Genomic DNA, 19,083 nt, shown 5'->3' with positions numbered 1-19,083 from the left:
ACATAGTCAGGCGGGTGGTGGCTTTATACATAGAGGTTTTCATGTTTTCTTCGATGGACACCCTCCTACCCAATCAAGGGTGATGATGATTGTCCATGATCGTTTTCAGCCTTCTGTTGTGCATCAAGATATACATGGTAGATTTATGGTTGTGGAGATCACTCGTGAAGAACAACTTCTTTGGTTGGTTGGTGTGTATGCTCCCCATACAATAAGGGCTCGTTGTTCTCTTTGGCGAGATCTACAACAATGTTTGAGGTTAGGAAAACCAGGTTTTCTCATGGAGTATTTAAATATCTGCTCTTCTGCTAATCAAGCTAATTTGCCTCACTCTATAATGGATAATCCAAAAAGGCGGGTTTGGGACTCTTTTATGTCTCTAGTCCTTAAACAGGACATTTGTCTTGACTACATCCTTATGATTATGGCTTTACTTTTCAATCTCACCAGTATCATGGTACTTGGAGTAGGCTGGATAGAATGTATGTTATGCACGATGGTTTATTTTTGCCTGAGATATTGAAAATGGCTGTGGAGAGGCAGCATGTTCTTTCAGATCATTTCCCAGTGGTCTTGGACATAATGCATCAACCTGTGGATGTTTATAAAACTTTGCTTGGGTGGTTGCCTTTGCGCTTCAATCACAGCTTTCTTGATCATGAGGTCTTTTATGGACACATGCTGCAATTGATTGATAATTTTCAGCTATGTTTCATACAGTAGGGAATGTCAGCCTGGGATTGCTTTTTGTCCAATGTTCAAAGCCTTGCTCATCAGTATGGTATTCATCAGACCTCGAAAAGGAGGCATGAGCTGGCACTGCTGCAATCTTTACTTGGGGCCTTGCAATCTCATGCGGCTATATCACCGGGGAATGATAGAGTGGATACTGTTGTTACTTGGCTCTCTCATAGAGTTGTTGAATGCCAGGAGACAAGTTATACGAGGACTAAGTTATCTGCCCAATTGGAGGCCCTTAAGGATAATAATTATAAATTTATGCACAATTGCATCCCTCTAATGCTAGAGAGAATATTGTGAGACTTGAAAATTCATTGGGAGAGATGATTTTAGAGCCTCATAGCATCATTGATTTGTGTGTTCAGTTTTACCAAGAGCTTTTGGGCACTCTTGAGCTACTATCTAATGATGTTGATCAAGCACGCGCTAGTATTGTGTTAGTTGTCTCAAGGACTCCAAGGCAAGCCTCGGGTACCTATGGAGATCCATGTGACTGATGCGAGGAGGTATGTGACTGTTTGGAAGAGTGCATCCACTACCATCAGGGCTGCAGCAAACTCTGCTTGGATAATCTGGTGTGGGACTGATGGTTTGTTGCGGATCATATGGGAGAACATCATGACCTGGGGCCTCTCAACTCGTTGCCAATCCTCATCAGATAAATTTGGCCCCCAAAAGGCTACTCCATACATCAAAGGTTGGTGTGACGAGGGTGTCAAAAAGCCAACCCTTCATCTTGGGCTCCTCGGAATGTGCCTGGAAGCACTGCCACTCGAGTAAGCTCAAGGCTGCATATCCCCGTGTCACTCTGGCATGTGCTAGGGGAAGTATGGTGAAGGGTGGGCCACTGAAAGTGACACCAAGGTAGACATAGGATGAGACAATCTCCACAAGATCCCCTCTGTATGTGAAGCTCAATATGGATGTGAAGAGGCGGAAAGTATTGAAGACCATTACCTTGGTTTTACCAAGGTTAACAGAGAGGTCATGCTGAGTGCAGAAGTCTTGTAAGGCATCCAACCGTCTCTGAAGCCCCTCGACTGAATCTGAGAGGACGACAATGTCATCTGCATAAAGTAGTATGGGGATCAATATGCCTACCAGTGTGGGACCAGCCCCGCCTAATCTGTCAATGAAGCTCAAGATCTCATCAATGTAGAGGCCAAAAAGAGTGGGTGGTTTCACCCCAATAGTGCTGGAAATCTAATGTGATGTACCCTTGGGGATCTCACTCGTCCGGTGGTGGACTCATAGAGGGCGATGATGCTCCGAACCATATCAAATGGGACTCCTATCTCTTGTAGACATTGTAGGAGGCGGGCTCGGGGTACAGTATCAAAAGCTTTGCGGAAATCCACAAGGCAGCAGTAGTAAATCCTCTTATGTCGTGCTCTGCCCTCCTCGATGATGGCACGGAGGGTGAAGATGTGGTCAAGGGTAGAGTAGCTCCTCCGAAAGCCTGCCTGTCCTAAGGCTCTGCATCCCTATCTCTCTGCAAATGAACTGAGCTCCACCTCTAGCCCCGATCCATAGTGTGGCCAATCATGATCGTCCCGTAATTATTAGGATCAAGTGGATCTCCAGCTTTGAGGATGGGGGTGATGGTGTTAGTGGACCAAGAGGGTGGAAATCCTTCACAAAGCGCTCTACTGAACATGTCGGCTAGTAGGGGTGCTAGGGTATCATCGACATGTGAGATGTCTTCGGCAGTGAGTCCCTCGTGATCCTAGGCTCGCCCATTACGTAGTCTACGAATGGCCTTGAGGACCATGCCCTTTGTGAAGAAGGTGGAGGTGGTGGGGTAGGGATCTGGTGGTGGGAGGAGAGGTGGCTGATGGGGGATATGATAAGGGAGCGTGCATAGGAGTGCCATGTGTCCGGGCAAGTGATAGATGTGGGGGGACAATGTTCTCGGAGTTTCTTCCAAGCCTCTTCGCAGTTCGGCCCTAAGAAAAGTCGATATAACTCATCCTCTATCTGAGCATAGAACTCCCGTTTCTTGCGTTGGGTGAGCCGTTGAGAAATCCATTGCGCTTGGCGCTTCGTGATTTGCACAATCTGTACCTCACGCTTAAGACAGGAGTGTGTGGCTCGGCATTCGTCATCATACCAACAGTTCTAGGGCTTGGAACCACAAGATGGCTTGGCAGTAGACCGCCGCGTGCAGATGAAAGAAGTGGTGGCGGATGTGTGGAGTATGGTGGTGAGTTGTGATGTGAGGGTGGGTAGGGGGACAGTAGGTTCCACATCCTGGAGTTGGTGGTAGATGTGTTTGGAGTAAACAAGGTCAAGCTCGTGATCAAAATGGACCTGGGTGTAATGTGAGATGGGGGGTGGTGGTGGAGGGACGGTTGGTGTGCAAGAGTGAAAGAGAGGTAGGCATGGTCAGCTTCAAAGGGGGGTGGCAGGATGGAGAAGTCGGTAAGAAGGTGTGCCAAAGCCAGAGATCCCATAAGGTAGTCCACGGTGCTAGGTGAGGAAAGGAGGTGAGGGTGTCGGAGGAGGGCCATTGGGACATCCCGTTTTAGATAACAAGACCATGTGTAGCTCCCAGCTCTAAGAAATATCTCCCATACACAGTGAATTCCTCACGGTCCTGTGATAATCTCTTCAGCCCCGTGTCAATGATGTCCGGCTCCTGTAGTGTAGTCTGATAGGATCGTCCAGATCGAGTAGTGGGACCTGTTTACTCCCAATCCTAACGTTGAAGTCCCCACGCAAGAGGACTTCCCCCAGCTATGAGAACTCCATAATATCCCCATATAATGGTAAGTACGGTGACTCGCCATGTTGTGCGGCGTAAGGGGAGTGGCGCGGTGCAAAATAACACACAGCAATGTGGACAACTCTATCACCGCTAAGTTGTAGCCACATCCAAAGATATCGTGCATCCTTGTCCTTCTGGACGATGCTGAAAATCTGTCAGAGATGGGATCTAAAAAGGACAGCTACCCCTCTGGAGCCACGTACTCCTGATGTGCGGGTCTCGCCTCGGAAAGCTGACTCCCACTCATACCCAGCTATGTATGGTAAGCCCCTCTCATGGCTTGGAAGAGTCTCTATATAGAAAATGACATCCCTACCCGTGAGAATCTCGCTCAAACCTCCTAGATTCGACCACAGGGTGCCATTGCAGTTCCATGCTGTTAACCTTAGGTATTTGATCTCATAGACCCCACGTCCCTATTTGGGACGTCGCTCACTTGCCCACTCTACGGGCCTCATGAACTGTCACCATCACCTCACGCCGTTGTGCCACGTGCACTAGGAGAGAGATCATCTCCCGTGTACACCTGTGTGCCCTTGAGGGCAGCCCATCTATCTAAGAAAGCCTGTCTACTGGTGGCATCATGGAATCTGATGATGAGGGGCCGCTCTAGTGTCATATCCTTGCCTTCCCTCCATGTATCTACAAAGGGGGGGCAAACCCGTCCACTCTTATCATCTGGCAAAGCATCATGGCATCCGCCTTGGGGGAAGCCCCTCACTACCACATGGAGGGCCTTATCCTTCCTATGTTCCTCCTCCTCGAGAGTCTCATGTATGATGCTCTGTGGGGGTTTGTGCTTCTTCACCACCTCCACCCAGTCTTTCTTGGTGGTCAGCAATTCTTCCCGCAACTTAACACTCACAGCCTTCAACTGCTCCAAGTCTGTCCTTAGACCCTCCTGAATATTAAGTTCCCCTTCCTCCACTGTATGGTCCTTGACTGTAGCCTTCAGGGCTTCATTTCTGCTCGGAGTTGCCCTATCACTGGGGCAGCCTATGGCATTTCCTGTTGTTGCATCTGGGTCTCTTTCAACATCCAAATCTCCTGCTCCTGGTGGTTCACCTTTGCTGCCAATTCTTCAATCTTGTTATTCTTGCCCTGTATCTCCTTGTGGAGGCCTTCCAACTGTTTTTCATGTTGGTTCAGGACCCTGTCCAGCATCTTCTTCTGTTCGCCCAGCGCCTTCTTGGTGTTGTCCTCCACTGTCTTGATGTACACCTCGAGCTCCTGTATGTTCATTCTGGCTATTTCCCCCTAGTTGCTGCCTTGGGGGCCTGAGCAAGGGTGGGTGGGATAAGGGACGTGGACGGGCAAAGACCAGCACAGCTGGGACACTGTAAACCACCCCCCCCCCCCCCCCCCCCCCCCCGGCGCAATGTGAACTCTCTACCAAATCAAAAAATGCCTCCTTTACACACCAAATCGACTAGTTTGTGAAGCTTAGACCACATCCTTTATCAATGTTGGCAAAGATTTGCTGGCTATAACACTTTAACACCACCTAGCACTAAGAGTGAAGCCTCACACTCTCTTCCCTTATGATTGTTACTTGACACCAAGATATGTTCATGAAATCAGAAAGCATTTCACTATCTTGTCAGGCCCTCCTCAAGCCTGAATTTGCTAACTTCTCCCTAGATTCTTCACATTTTAGCTTTTAAGAAACAAAGCTTTATCGTCTTCTACAAAGAAGAAGAAAAGAGCAAGGAAGAGTTCATAACTATGGCTCCGTTTTCACCTTCTCTCCTTAGATTATGATCTCAAACCTGGGAATTAGAAACACCACTGGGCTGCTTCTTCCACATATGGGTTCAGCTGGCTTTATACCTTACCATACTCTACATACCAGATTAACATCCAATTTAATTCATTTCCCCTTGAAAGTAGAAAAAAGGGTAAAGATTAATACCAGATTGGAGTTTCATCAAGCTTCTCCTCGTCACAAAGCCGATACATCAACAAGTAAGACCACATTGCTCGAAGTATGCGTTCCTCTACAGGCTCTTTACTAGACCACTCAGGCAAGCGTTGCTCAAGGTTACCTACTACAACACTTTCTCCTTTCTCCAGAAACTTGGCAGCTTTAACACCATTCAGTTCAAAGATATTGGGCAAGCTTTCTAAAATTTCCATTCCGCTTCTCCCAAGAGGTCCTGGAATAGTTATCTGCATGCAAAACCGAAATTGCTAAATATAGGATCTAGGTCAAGTTGTGTTTTATAAAACTAGCTGATCAGAAATCACAGAAAAATTAAAACCAAAAACCTGCGACTCACACAGGCTTTAACTTTTACTGTCTTACAGCAACCGTTCCTCTCTAATTACTTGACACAATCTTCTGTCAATCAGCCAGCAATTCACACAAAACAATCCATTGTCTTTCTCAAAATCAATGAACTTTCAATCATCCTACTCCTACGGAGATTTTTTAGAATAGCAAATGTGGTGTAGAGATTTTTTAAGAATAACAAATCTTCTAGAGATCCCAAAAGAGCCGCTAATCTGCTGGTCAGTCTGGTCTAATTATCCCCTTCTGACTCCCACAAATTATTCAAATAATGCTATGCTGGTTGACTTTATAGTCTACACAGTTTCTCAAACCTTGCATACAGCAGAAATCCTGCTTTTCCCCTGCAGTTTCATAATTTGCATTATCTTTTCACCGTAGCTTTTCACCAACTCAATATTTTCTTCCATCTTTTATCACCCTAATATTACAACTCAAGAATGTCTAAGCAGCTTCCTTGCAAAAAATTTGAGCTTGTTTTTTGTCCCTTTTTCATCTGTTTCTTGCACACAACCACCTTTCTCCTTTTAAATGTATAGGCAAAGGATTGAATACTTTTTAATACAATCTTACAAGAGAACATAAACATAAACAAAATACCCCAGTAACAAAACAACTGATAAAATATCCCCCAGTGTAAAATATTGAATCCGAGTATCAAAAAAGTTGCAAATTTTGCAAGGACAAATATACCTCAAGTGACTGCAAGTTCGGAAAACTCCTTAATACTTCAAGTAGGTTTGACTTCATATCACAATCCAAAGGGTTTTCTCTCAAATTTAGAGAGCTCAGTAAAGGCATTTCCATAGGGTTGAAGACCTGAAAAATTACATACATAAGTAGAAAGAAGATGATTAGAACATGAAAGGCAAATGAGAACGGTAGATGTGCTGTCCTGTTTTTAGAGATATTTAAAAAACTGAATCCACACACCCAAATGCGAGCCATTCCCCAGCCCCATTCAATCATGAGCCCAGTGAGGTTTGAACCCTCCTCATTGCCTAGGGACTCCGAGCCTCTACAGACTGACAGTAGTAGATATGCTGTCTTCCCACACAATCAAAGAAAAGCCCAAGCACTAAGTACAATTTAAGTGGCCAACCTTGCGGTGAAGACTGTGGATGTTCCTGTCAGAAAGGTCCATTATTTTGACATTCTTTAACCCATCGCCAACACTAGGCGTTTTGGCTGAAGGAATCCCAGCACAAAATCCTACAGCCCACTTATTATAGTTCTGCGTGAGCTTGCTGTTATATATTTCTAATTGTGGCAAAGATGAAAGAAGGGCGGTTTCAAATACCTGTCCCCTGTCAAAAAAAACCATACTATGTTTTCAATAAGCAAAAAAAAACCTTCAACGATGATGTGTATGACTTCAATACTGACACATTATCTCCAAACAATATACATTGGGTGCACATTTGGAACATACCCCCAAGCGCTCAATTGTCCATGAAACGACATAACTTGTACATGTAGTCCCATGCACTTCTGGTGTCACATGCATGCATTTCTAATCCTGATGCATGTGACATAACTGTACCAGAGCAGTGCTTCTGAGAAGATTGTTGGGAGTACATTGGTTGTATTGTAAGTTCACAGCAACGAGGAGAGTAGAAGCAACACAAACATGTTCAAGGGGGGCAAGAAAGGCGCCCATGAGTAAGCCATCTAAAACAGCGAAGCAAAGCTGACCAAAAGACTCTTGGCTAGTTTCCTGGCCAAACAAGTACTTTAACTGACCACCTAGGCCACAGCTAAGTGGACCACAAGCCTCAGTGCCTATAAGAGCCTCACCCACAGGTCTGGCTTCGTAGGCGAGTTGGTGAGTATTCGAACTCTTGAGTAGGGGGTCTTGAGTTCAAATCCCGCTCAGCTCAGCCAAAGGACACGCGGTCCTTCATTCTTTGCCTCCGTGCTAGCTCTGGCCTCTCCTTGCTCCAAGTGGGTTAAGCTTGGAGAGGCACAGCATCATTGACTGATTGGGAGGATCTCTACCAGGAAAAAAAAAGGAAAGTGCCTCACCCACAGCTTTGATCTATTTCTCAATAGCACCCCAAGAGAGACGTTTATCGGTGAGCTATTAGGTGACAGCAGGCTGCTGGGCTACAAAGTAAGTTGATAACTTAAGGGCAGCCCCACACAAAGGCTAATACTCTATTAACCCACTTGACCTTAGCTTTCTTATCTTCTCTTTATGCTCTATTTACTAATACAAAAAAGTATTAGCCTAGGCACATTTGTACTCTTGTCCCATCCCAGGCCACTGACCTCAATTAGTCGATGGTTCAAGGCCGCTGGTGGGTTTAACAAAGCTACCACCAGCACAACATTCTGCATAGACAGAAAAACAAGCATGCAAAAATTATTACTCAAATTTCGAGGATTGAATGAAGAAGGGAATCACCACTCTGCTGTCAGTCAGCCCTTCTGAGCTCCATCTGTCAGTCTACTGACAATGCTACCTGTTGGCCAAGGCTTACTATCCCGGGCTGCCAAAATTGTTGTCCACCAACAAACTGTCTCCCGTCCATAGTTGCAAGGCAGGTTTCATATGGGAGGTATGAAACGGGTTTCATAGGTTTCATACGGGTTTCCTAAAAAGTATGAAACGGGTTTCATACAGACTGGAAAATAACTATGTATATACCCATAGGATATGACTCATGTGACATGTCATATATAACAAACAGAGATTGATCATGATTCTATACCAACAACAATAAAAGCATAAATGAACATTCAACATACAAAACCATAATTTTGCATAAACAACAATGATTATAGCACTGAACAGAAGCATATGCCATAGATTATTAAGGACTCAAACAAGAATACATATGAATCATGAAAATGAAATCCCTGGACTCTGGAGTCATCAAGATAAATGTTAATAACGAAAGTTCAAACTATAAATGAGATCCTAAATCCTGATTCCTACAAGAGGTCGAGACAAGACTCAAGAGTCAAGACTCATCATCATCTTGACCCTCAGCCCTTGACCCTCAGCCAGTTCCATATCCTCGTCTTCAGGCTCAATATCATCAGCCTCAGCCACTCGCAGAAGACTTTGCTAAGGCCCCTTACGATTTGTACTTTTAGGGCACCCAAAATTGTTATGCTTGAAAATTCGTGTTTCATACGTATGAAAACATTGACACGTTTCATACGTGTTTGCTACCTGAATGATACACGTTTCATTGCAACTGTGCTCCTGTCAATTGTGATGGTGGGTGGATGGCTGAAGTGCAGGCTTCACAAGACAAACTGACCAGCAGATTTGTTGATTGACAAAAAGAAAAGATCAATTGTTGTAGACCATGATGTTAATGAAGCATTTCTAGCTAACCTTCATAAGGCCTCAAGCAAATGTTTCACTTCAATTATTGTCTCCTTGGTCCCTGCCATGTGTTCCTATGTGTCACAAGCAAAAAATTGACTTGCGCATGGTGCGCATGGCCAAAGTATCTAGAGGCAGATTCTACATCACTAATTGGATGCCTTTAACACAATCACAGCATCTCTATGAAAAGAGACCGAAGGTGATCCTTGGCCACTTCACCTTTCTCAGCACCCACATCTCCAAAAGGCACAAAACATGGGAGCACACTCCCCAAGTAAGGTGCATTGCACGAATTTGCCCATACCATATCCATATGCTTAAAGGATATGGGGCATGACTTAGGAAGACTCACATAAAGAAAACCTTTGAACTTTTCAAAGAAAAAGTGAGCCTATATCAACAGCTTTTATGAAGTACTTCAAACAATCCCAAACCCAAACAGATATGACAGAACTGCTCAACTTGTGAGCCAAATTACCCTTGACAGCAATAGGATTTGCATTGATCCAAAAAGCTTTCAAATCACTTCAACCCAGCAACTGCTTCTAGCACCGCATCCTGGAACTAAGCTTGTTTCCCCATAAGCTAAGACCCACCAAATTCTGCAGTGTAAACAAGGGGGGTTAACTTTGTAACTCTTGAAGGCTATATAATTATATATCAGATAGTTATTTCAAAGATTAACCAGTCACTCATAACACTTACAGGAAAATCGGTTGAAAGCTTCAACGACCTCAATTCATCATCATCAAGACCAGTTTCGTCCAGCTCTAACCAATAGACATCTTGTCCATCTTCCTTTGCCTGCTGCTTTGCTTTCACAATAATATCTTCACTGTACTTTTCTCACCACACAGGTCCTCTGCTTCCTCAATGTCATCCGAAACACACATCATCGCACTCAGCCTCTCCACCAAGGCAGGGTACTGCTGAAGCTACAATAACAAACACACAAACCAAAGAAAATAAGAGGTGACAATGGATCAAAAAGAAGCCCTCTTCCAAAGACCCACTATACCTACATACACAGAGAAGCAAGGGAGAGAGAGAGAGAGAGTTGTGGGGATAAGTCAACTTCATCAAAAAGCATGAGTGTGTGACTCCCCTATCACACATGTATATTGCACTAGTACACATAGTGCACTTAGTACATTAAAAGTACTAAGTGTACTATGTACCTATAACTTATGGGCTTGTACACACTATAAGGGTGGGCATTATGCCTTTACCCCAACAACCTCCCACTTAAAGGCAAAGTGCCCTTAAGTAAAGGAAAAGAAAAATCAGCATGTACATGATAATATACAAGGCCATATCAAGGCTGAAACTGGCCTCATCCAATGCCCATCAAGTGTCTGCAATGAGCAAACCGCTCCGGAGGCAAACTCTTTGTCAACAGATCAGCCGGGTTGTCATCCGTGTGAATCTTAACAGCTGATTTGCTTGTTCTCTATCACCTCTCTGATGAAGTGATACTTCACATCCACATGCTTCGTCTTTGCATGAAAGACAGGGTTCTTTGCCAACTGGATGGCACTCTGACTGTCACAATGCAACAATGGAATATCCCCTGTATAACCAAATCAACCACCTAACCGAGATAGCCATAATGCCTCCTTGCAAGCCTCTGTGGCTGCAATATACTCGGCCTCTGTAGTAGATAAGGCAATGCACTTCTCATCCTGGATATCCATGACACAGCACCTCCTGTGAATGTAAAGACATAACCGGTAGTAGACTTCCGGTTATCTGGATGACCGGCATAATCCGAATCCGTGTAACCATGCACTAATGCATCCTGTTTGCCAAAGCAAATGCACAAATCCTGTGTGCCCTTCAGGTATCTCATGACACCTTTCACTGCTTCCCAATGCTTCTTGCCAGGTTGGCCATGTATCTAGAAACCACTCCCACTGCAAATGCAATGTCCGGCCTAGTAGCAACCATGGCATACATGAGACTGCCACATGCTGAAGCATACGGAATCTTGGCCATATCAGCCCTGTCCCTATCTGACTGTGGGCTGTCCATAGCACTGAGTTTACATATGGAGGCAAGGAGTACTAGTCTTCTTCCCCCGTCCATATTGAACCTCTGCAAGACTTTGCCAATGTATTCCTTCTGAGACAAATACAACACATGCTGATTTCTGTCCGAAGTATCCGCATACCCAAGATGTGATTTGCATCACCCAAATCCTTCATATCAAAGGTTTGATGCAGCCTCTGCTTCAAGGCATCCATCTCTTTACGAGATTTCCCGGCAATCAACATATTCATCAACATACAAAATGAGAATCAATAGACTGCCATCCAAAGCTTTTTTGGTGTACAAGCAGTGATCTATGTCACTTCTCCTGAATTTCTGTGATTTCATGAATGTATCAAATTTATGATACCATTCTCTTGGTGCCTGTTTGAGCCCATAAAGACTCTTTTCAGCTTGCATACAAGCTTCTCCTTTCCACTTACTGCATAACCCTCTGGCTGCTGCCATATATATCTCCTCATGGAGATCACCGTGAAGAAAAGCAGTCTTCACATCCATCTGAATCAAGTCCAGATCATCATGCGCAACCAAAGCCAACACAGCTCTAAAGTGTGGTCATTTTGACCACTGGAGAGAAGATTTCCTCAAAGTCCACACCATATTCCTGCTTAAAGCCCTTAGCCACTAACCTGGCTTTGTATCTTGGCTTTGCATCTGGTGCAACTTTGAGCCTGTAAACCCACTTGCATGGCAAAACCTTCTTGCCTGCAGGCAAAGGCACCAACTTCCAAGTCCATTTTTATGCAGAGAATCCATCTCTGACTTCATGGCACGCTCCCATAGAGCCTTGTCTGCCCTCTGTAAAGCCTCCTTATAACATGAGGGCTCCCCACAGTCAGTAAGCATCAAGTAGTCAACCCCTGGAACAAACCTGTCAGGGGCTCTGGAGGGTCTTGTGGACCTCCCGTACCCAATGACCATCATTTGCAGGTTGCTGTCAGCCTGCAAATCACCCATTGGTGGCTCCTGTTCCATGCCATAAGGCTGAAATATCATGCCCGTATCTCCTCTAACTGTGGTAATATCCATAGGGATATCTTCTGCCATCTCTGGCTGTCCATTTGGACCATTTTCAGCACCATTTAAGGGCTGGTTTTCCTGCTGTAATGGCTGATTTACAGCCCTTTGTTGTTGTCCATGATGTCCATCATCATCAAAGATGAACTCTGCCAGGCTCCTGTTGCCTTGCAGGCTCCTTATACATGCATGTTTCATCAAAAATGACATCATTGCTGCGTATAATCTTTCTATTTATGGGATCCCAAAGTCTATACCCCATTTCACCTCTGTCACCATATCCTAGGAATATGCATTTGTGAGACTTAGGATCAAGTTTGGTGCGCATTTCCCTGCGTATGTGCACGTACGCAACGCAACCAAACACTCTCAAGTGCTGATGACGGAGGCTTCCCTGTCCATACTTCCTCTGGCACTTTCCCACCAAGCCTCGTGTTAGGTGACCTATTTATAAGGTGAACGGCTGTCATAACAGCTTCAGCCCAAAAACCATGAGGTAATGCAGCATGTGACAACATAGAACGGACCTTCTCCTGTATGGTCCTGTTCATCCTCTCTGCTGTCCCGTTTTGTGGAGGATCATAAGGAGTAGAGAGCTCCCTCTTGATGCCTTTAGCATCACAAAAGTCCTGAAACTGTTTGGACATGTACTCTCCACCATTGTCGGAACGCAAAGCCTTCAGTGTTTTGCCAGTTTGATTCTCAACAAGAGCAACAAACTTCTGAAACATTGAGAATGTATCACTCTTCAAACGAAGAGGATAAACCCACACCTGCGTGTGGCATCATCAATAAATGACACAAAATATTTTGCCCCTCCCAAAGAAAGCTGAGGCATCTCACATACATCTGTATGCACAAGCTCTAACTGAGCATCTTTCTGTCCAAGAGCTTTCTTGTGGGGCACTGTAGTTGCCTACCATATATACAATGCTCACAAAACTGAAAACTTGAAAACTTTAGAGAAGGCAAGTAACCCAAACGAGACAATTGCTCCATTCCCTTGACACTCATGTGTCCCAACCGGCTATGCCACATAGAAATTTCCGGCAGCTCGGTTGCATTTACATTAGCATGGTGACAAACACCTGCATGCATAAAGTAAAGAGTGTCCACCTTAGAGCCTCTGGCAACAACCAGTGAGCCCTTACTAATTTTCCACTCCACTACCAAATGTGGTAACATAATCAGCATCATCAAGCTGTCCAGTAGGAAAGCAGATTCTTCTTGATCTCAGGCACATGCCTGACATCATGGAGCATAAGCTGTGAGCCATCTGAAAATACAAGCCTCACATCACCTCTGCCAAGAATTTTGCATGCATGGTTATCACCCAAATAAACCACTCCTTCATTGCCAGCAGTGTACCTGACAAACAAGTCTCTGCAACCTGTGACATGAAAGGAGGCACCTGAATCAATGATCCATGAGTGCATACCATGACCACCTGTAAGAAGTGAATGGGCATCAAGTGAAGACGTAAAGAGGACCTCATCCTCACTGCCACCTGCATGTGACACATTGATTTCTTCGATCTTGACTCCACTTTTGCCCTTTGGCTTTACATCTTTGGCTTCATCCTTCTCTTTGTCTTTGCCTTTTCCCTTTTCCTTTTGATCATTTTTCCATTTGTAGCATTGCTTTTTGATGTGTCCCTTCTTGCCACAATAATGGCATTCCAAATCCTTTTTGGAGCGAGACTTGCTCCTTCCCCTTTCTTGGCTTTTCCCCCTTTGCTGGGATCTCCCACGTGCATTCATTGCATTGGACTTTCCAACAGAGTTGTTCTTTCTGTTCATCTCTTCTTGAAGAAGAGCACCCTCAACATCTGCATATGACAGCATAGCATTCGAATTGCTAGTGGCTGTCCTGAATGTGTCCCAACTCTCTGGCAAAGTGCATAACAAAAAGGTGGCTTTGAACTCATCGTCCATTGCCAACTTTTGATTAATGACCTGGCTGACAATACCATTAAACTCATTTAGATGGGCTGTCATAGAAGCCCCTTCCTTCATCTGAAGGCCTATGAGTTTCTTCAACCAATACACTTTGCTTGGGGCACTTTGTTGGGCATACAAGTCCTGCAATCTCTGCCACATTCCCCAAGCTGTCTTCTCTTCACGAATGCTGAAAAGTAATGAGTCTGACACAGACAACATGATAGTAGATCTTGCCAGCTCATCCATATCTTCCCACTCTTCAGCAGTAAGAGAAGCGGGCATTACACCCCTTTCTTTGATAGGCTTGTGCTGCTTTTTCTGGAGCAACACATTGTAGCACTGGGTTTGCCAAATATCATAATTATGCGAGCCTTCAAGCTTCTTGATGTGAAGCAATGAAGAGCTCTCACCTGTGGTTGCCATAGCGATATGCAACCTTTAATGCCCGACTCCCTGCAAATGTGCAAACACTGCACCCAAGATGTGCAAACACTGCACCCAAAGCACACAAAGTGCTCACAAATGTTCTCCCAAGCTTTATCTCCCACTGCGGAAGCACAAATGCAACTTTTCTCCCACTTTTTGTGATGAAAACACCAAAATCTGGTTGCTGCAGATTTTGGACAGCACCTCAAATGTGCTCTTTTGCCCTTCCAAAGTACTGTACAGCAGTACTAAGTGCTCACCAATGATGTACCAAACCTGTACCGGCAAGTTCAGCAGCTGAATTTGAACCTTTTGATCACTCAAAACAGTGTACAGCCATGCCAAAACATGCACAAAGCTGTGCCAAATCTGTACCAGCAGGTACAATAGCAATAAATGCTCTCCTGGCTGTCCAAATGAGTGAAAATCAGACTTTTACAGTCCTGTACACTGCATAAAACAGTCCCGAACAGAAATTGGGCAAAAGCCCCTTGACTGCGAGCTGATTTTTGAGGATTCAAGGCATAAATGTCTTGCCTGCTGCTTTGCCAAGCTCAACAAGCATACAAACTTCAAAAGCCCCTTGATTTGAGATCAATTTCTGATCATGCATGGTACATTGGCGCACATGAAGGCATCCAGGGTGTTCACGATGCTTCCCCCTGGCCACATATACATCCAATACATGAAAGCCCCTTGATTTCAGGCACATTGAGTGCTTGTAAGGCATCAACACATTATCCACAGCATCAAATGCGATTGCCTGCATGCAAATCAACCAAATCGGCACAAAAGCCCCTTGATTTGCACTGCAATTTGCTGCAATTTTGCCCAAATGTGCGATTTTTCACATCATACAGCATGTATGAGTGCTTAATTGCACAATTACATCAAAAGCCCCAAATTTCGACATCCAATTTCCTGCAAATTGATCCTGATTTGACCAATTTCCTGCAAATTTATCCTGATTGTGACCAATGTCACCCAATTTTGCCAATTTTGCTCAAAAATTGAGCAATTGGGCACCTGTACCTGCTCAATTGATAATTGTACCTGCTCAATTGCAAGTCCCAAAAAAAATTGAAGCAAAATACCTCTGAAATTTCTGATTTTTCTGAGTTTCTTGACTTGCAGGCTGAGATGGAGGCGGTGGTGGCGGCAACTTCGGTGCTGGGCAGCTTCTGGAGCAGCTGGGCAGCCCCACCTGGCTGTGGGCAGCCAGTTGTGCTGGTTGTGCAGTTTGGGCAGCCACGTGGGCTGGCTATGGAATGGGGCTTTCTTCGTTTCCACACTTCCCAACGTCCCTGGCGTCGAAAGCAGCAGCAATTCCTCGTGAAGTGTGTAACGCTACACGACTAGGCGATGGCGAATACGTCAGGCGGGCGGCGCTAGGTGACGAAGGCACCCGAGTAGTCGACAAGCATACACGTCGACGGGCTCCTCCTGGCCTTGGCTTACGGCACGCTGACCTTTGTACAGTGGCCGACGGGACCTACTGGCCTTGGCTTACGGCACGCTGGTACACGCACCACAACAGCGCTCACAGACTCTTCTCACGGCTGTTGACGCTGCGACTACTCCTCACGGCTGCGCGTGAAAAATCCACGTAAGCCTCAAGGCTGAGCGCCGCTAAACTCCTCCAGCTGTGCGCTAAAGTCCTGCCACGTAGGGCCAACGCCTTGTTGCAACTCGTGGCAAAAACTGCACACAGGCGACTTCCAGCGCTGCAGCTCTTCTACAGTCGACTTTCACTGTCTTGCAGCGCCCAACACGACAGCAAGCTCGAAGGTGCTCACAAGTCCATCCACAGTAGCTCTTCGATGTAGAAAACCTTACCACTCTCTACCACAGGGATCTCCTGTAGCCAAAGCTCTGATACCAGTTGATGGGGAGAAAACAGCAATTAGGGTTTAGAGTTCATTCATGGGAGACATACACAGAGAAGCAAGGGAGAGAGAGAGAGAGAGAGTTGTGGGGATAAGTCAACTCATCAAAAAGCATGAGTGTGTGACTCCCCTATCACACATGTATATTGCACTAGTACACATAGTGCACTTAGTACATTAAAAGTACTAAGTGTACTATGTACTATAACTTATGGGCTTGTACACACTATAAGGGTGGGCATTATGCCTTTACCCCAACACCTTGCTAAGAGGTAATTGCACAAACAAGTGAAATGGTGAATCTCCTACAACCCCCAAGAGAAACATTGACCTACCTTTCTCCTTCCAATTGCTACAAATGTAGCACTTGGCCTTTGTTGGGATTCGGAGCTCGTGTGTGTGAACTGGCCCTATTCATTAGTGTTTGTGTATGTGTGTGTGAACTCACTCTTAAAATGGGTGGATAAGTGTGCATTCAATGTAGGTCTTTGAGGTAGCTAGCCTCTATGGCTATATATGTGGAACACTTGTGCCTATGTGCTAAGGTGTTCAAGAGGTAGAAATAAGAGTGCGGCAGAATCATAAATGCAACACACACAAGAGTCCTAAACTACTGCTCTGTATTATGTACAAGAAAGAAGTAATACAACTGAAATTCAAGTACAAGATGTGGCTGAGAATGAAGACGTCAAATCACAGCCCTATGACCTACTATACACTCCTGACTAGCACTTCGCCGACAAAGAAACGTTTTGTGAAATCGGCCACCTGTACCTGACTGCCACATCATCAATGCCAAGCGGTAGTGCCACATGTCACCTGCGATGTCCGACTCTACCTGTTGGCTGCTATTTGATGTCCGGTTGTGCCCTGCATACTCGTAGGTGTGTCACATTCTCCCCTACTTGAATCGCAGCTATCCTCAGTTGCATGGCCTCTTGATAAGCTCTCAACAACAGGCGAGACTTGTCCATGAACTGATCCTCATCAACCAAATTGCCTGCTGGATTGGGTAGCCCTTGAACTTGAGAAGACACTGGAGCTGCTTTCGACGAGAACCGTGCTTGTCCTGGTTCATCCTCATCCGGCGGAGTGCTCATCTCTGGCCCATGATACACTACAAGGTTGCTCGAATGAAACACCATATGTATCCTCCAATGGCTCAGTAACTCCAACTTGAAGAATACATCACTGAGCTTCTTGATAATCTTGAATGGGTCTTTCTTCTTCGGAGCTAGCTTGGAGGCAACTTCCCCAAACTGTTGAGCCTTCATGATCTTCAAATAAACCCTATCTCCTTCTTTGAAAGTACTATCCCAACCATGTTCGTCAACCTCACGGACTTGCTTTGTCTAGACCTTCCGTATTTCTTCTCGAACTTGTCACAATAGCTACTCCAAATCCTGAACCACCTAGTCTGTACCAAAGTTCCCTTTGAAGTTTCAAAAGCTCGGGTCATCGGGTTAATAACCAAACGACCATATACCACCTCAAAGGGAGTCTTCTTGGTCGATGCCTACACTGTATCATTGATGGCATGCTCAACCAATGGCAAGAACTCCCAAAGAGTTTGATGCTCTTGAGAATAACACCGCAGCATCGTGATCATAGTCTTGTTCATGCTCTCTGTCTAGCCGCCTGTCTCGGAATGAAAGGCGATACTTAACTATAACTTTGTCCCCAACCCATTATCCATAGACCAAGGCCTTCCAAAAACCTCGAATGATTTTTGGGGCCACATAATCTATACACCTTTTTGTACCATATGAATATACTGAATACACAGCCGTCTCCCTCCCTCGCCAGCCAACAATCACCAGTTTCTTCCGGACCCAGGAGGTGGAGGACACCGATATAGTGGATCTTGTTGACATTTACTCCAACTATTGCTTGAGCTTTGTCATCTCGAGATGACTCATCTAGTCTGGGGTACGAGACGGGGGCTCTGCACCAAGAATGAGATCAATGTGGTGGTCTTTGAGCCATAACAGAGGTAACTCCTCGAACAAATCAGCACTAAACAAGTGTCCATGCTTGTCCAAAATGTGATGTATATCACCGCCAAATCCTCCAAGTCATCTGGCTGAATAGCCCGGACATATACCATACATGTATGTGTCAAAATATGCAGCGGAGATGAAGACAAGATCTGAAAACACAAGAGCAAGTGCACTGCAGAAAAACACAGCAATAGAGAGGGACAGAGAGAAGCGTATAACTCTGCTATATACACAAGAAAACCCGAAATCCTGAATACAATGTGTGGGGGGCCAAGGGGCCATTTTATATGGCCCCTATCATCCAGTCGGCCAGTAGAAAGACAGCCGAGACAAGACCATAAATGTCCACGACCTGCTCAATCCTCCAGTCGGCCAGCACACAGGTCAAGTCGGCCAGCTACAAGGGACAACCTGGATGAGCCAATAGCCACAGGACAAGAGTGGGGAAAAATGAGAGAACACCTAAATCAGGCAGGCACACCCACAACATAGGCCCTGGTGTAAATATACAGACAGGAGATGACTGCTAACACCCCCTCTCAGCTCCTGGATGTGGAACCAACCCCAGTGAGCTGGAGTGCCGCTGAAGCATAGCCGGAGGTAGAGACTTCGTGAAGAGGTCCG

At 45.3% G+C, this 19,083-nt stretch overlaps 1 pseudogene across 1 annotated transcript in view; it reads right to left on the bottom strand.

The window, feature by feature from the left end:
- Nucleotides 1-19,083, bottom strand: part of LOC147612734 (uncharacterized) — a 120,058-nt pseudogene that overhangs the window by 87,335 nt on the left and 13,640 nt on the right. The window contains exons 2-6 of the transcript XR_015263491.1: nt 9,847-10,076; nt 9,604-9,743; nt 6,901-7,105; nt 6,492-6,617; nt 5,421-5,677 (exon numbers count right to left, since the gene is read on the bottom strand). The product of XR_015263491.1 is annotated as an uncharacterized LOC147612734 (transcript). The remainder of the gene's footprint in view (nt 1-5,420; nt 5,678-6,491; nt 6,618-6,900; nt 7,106-9,603; nt 9,744-9,846; nt 10,077-19,083) is intronic.

Source organism: Cibotium barometz, chromosome 45 (genome assembly GCF_041138505.1).
Source record: "Cibotium barometz isolate CiBa-2024 chromosome 45, ASM4113850v1, whole genome shotgun sequence".
Lineage (NCBI taxonomy): Eukaryota > Viridiplantae > Streptophyta > Polypodiopsida > Cyatheales > Cibotiaceae > Cibotium > Cibotium barometz.
This window is presented reverse-complemented; position numbering and strand designations above follow the sequence as displayed.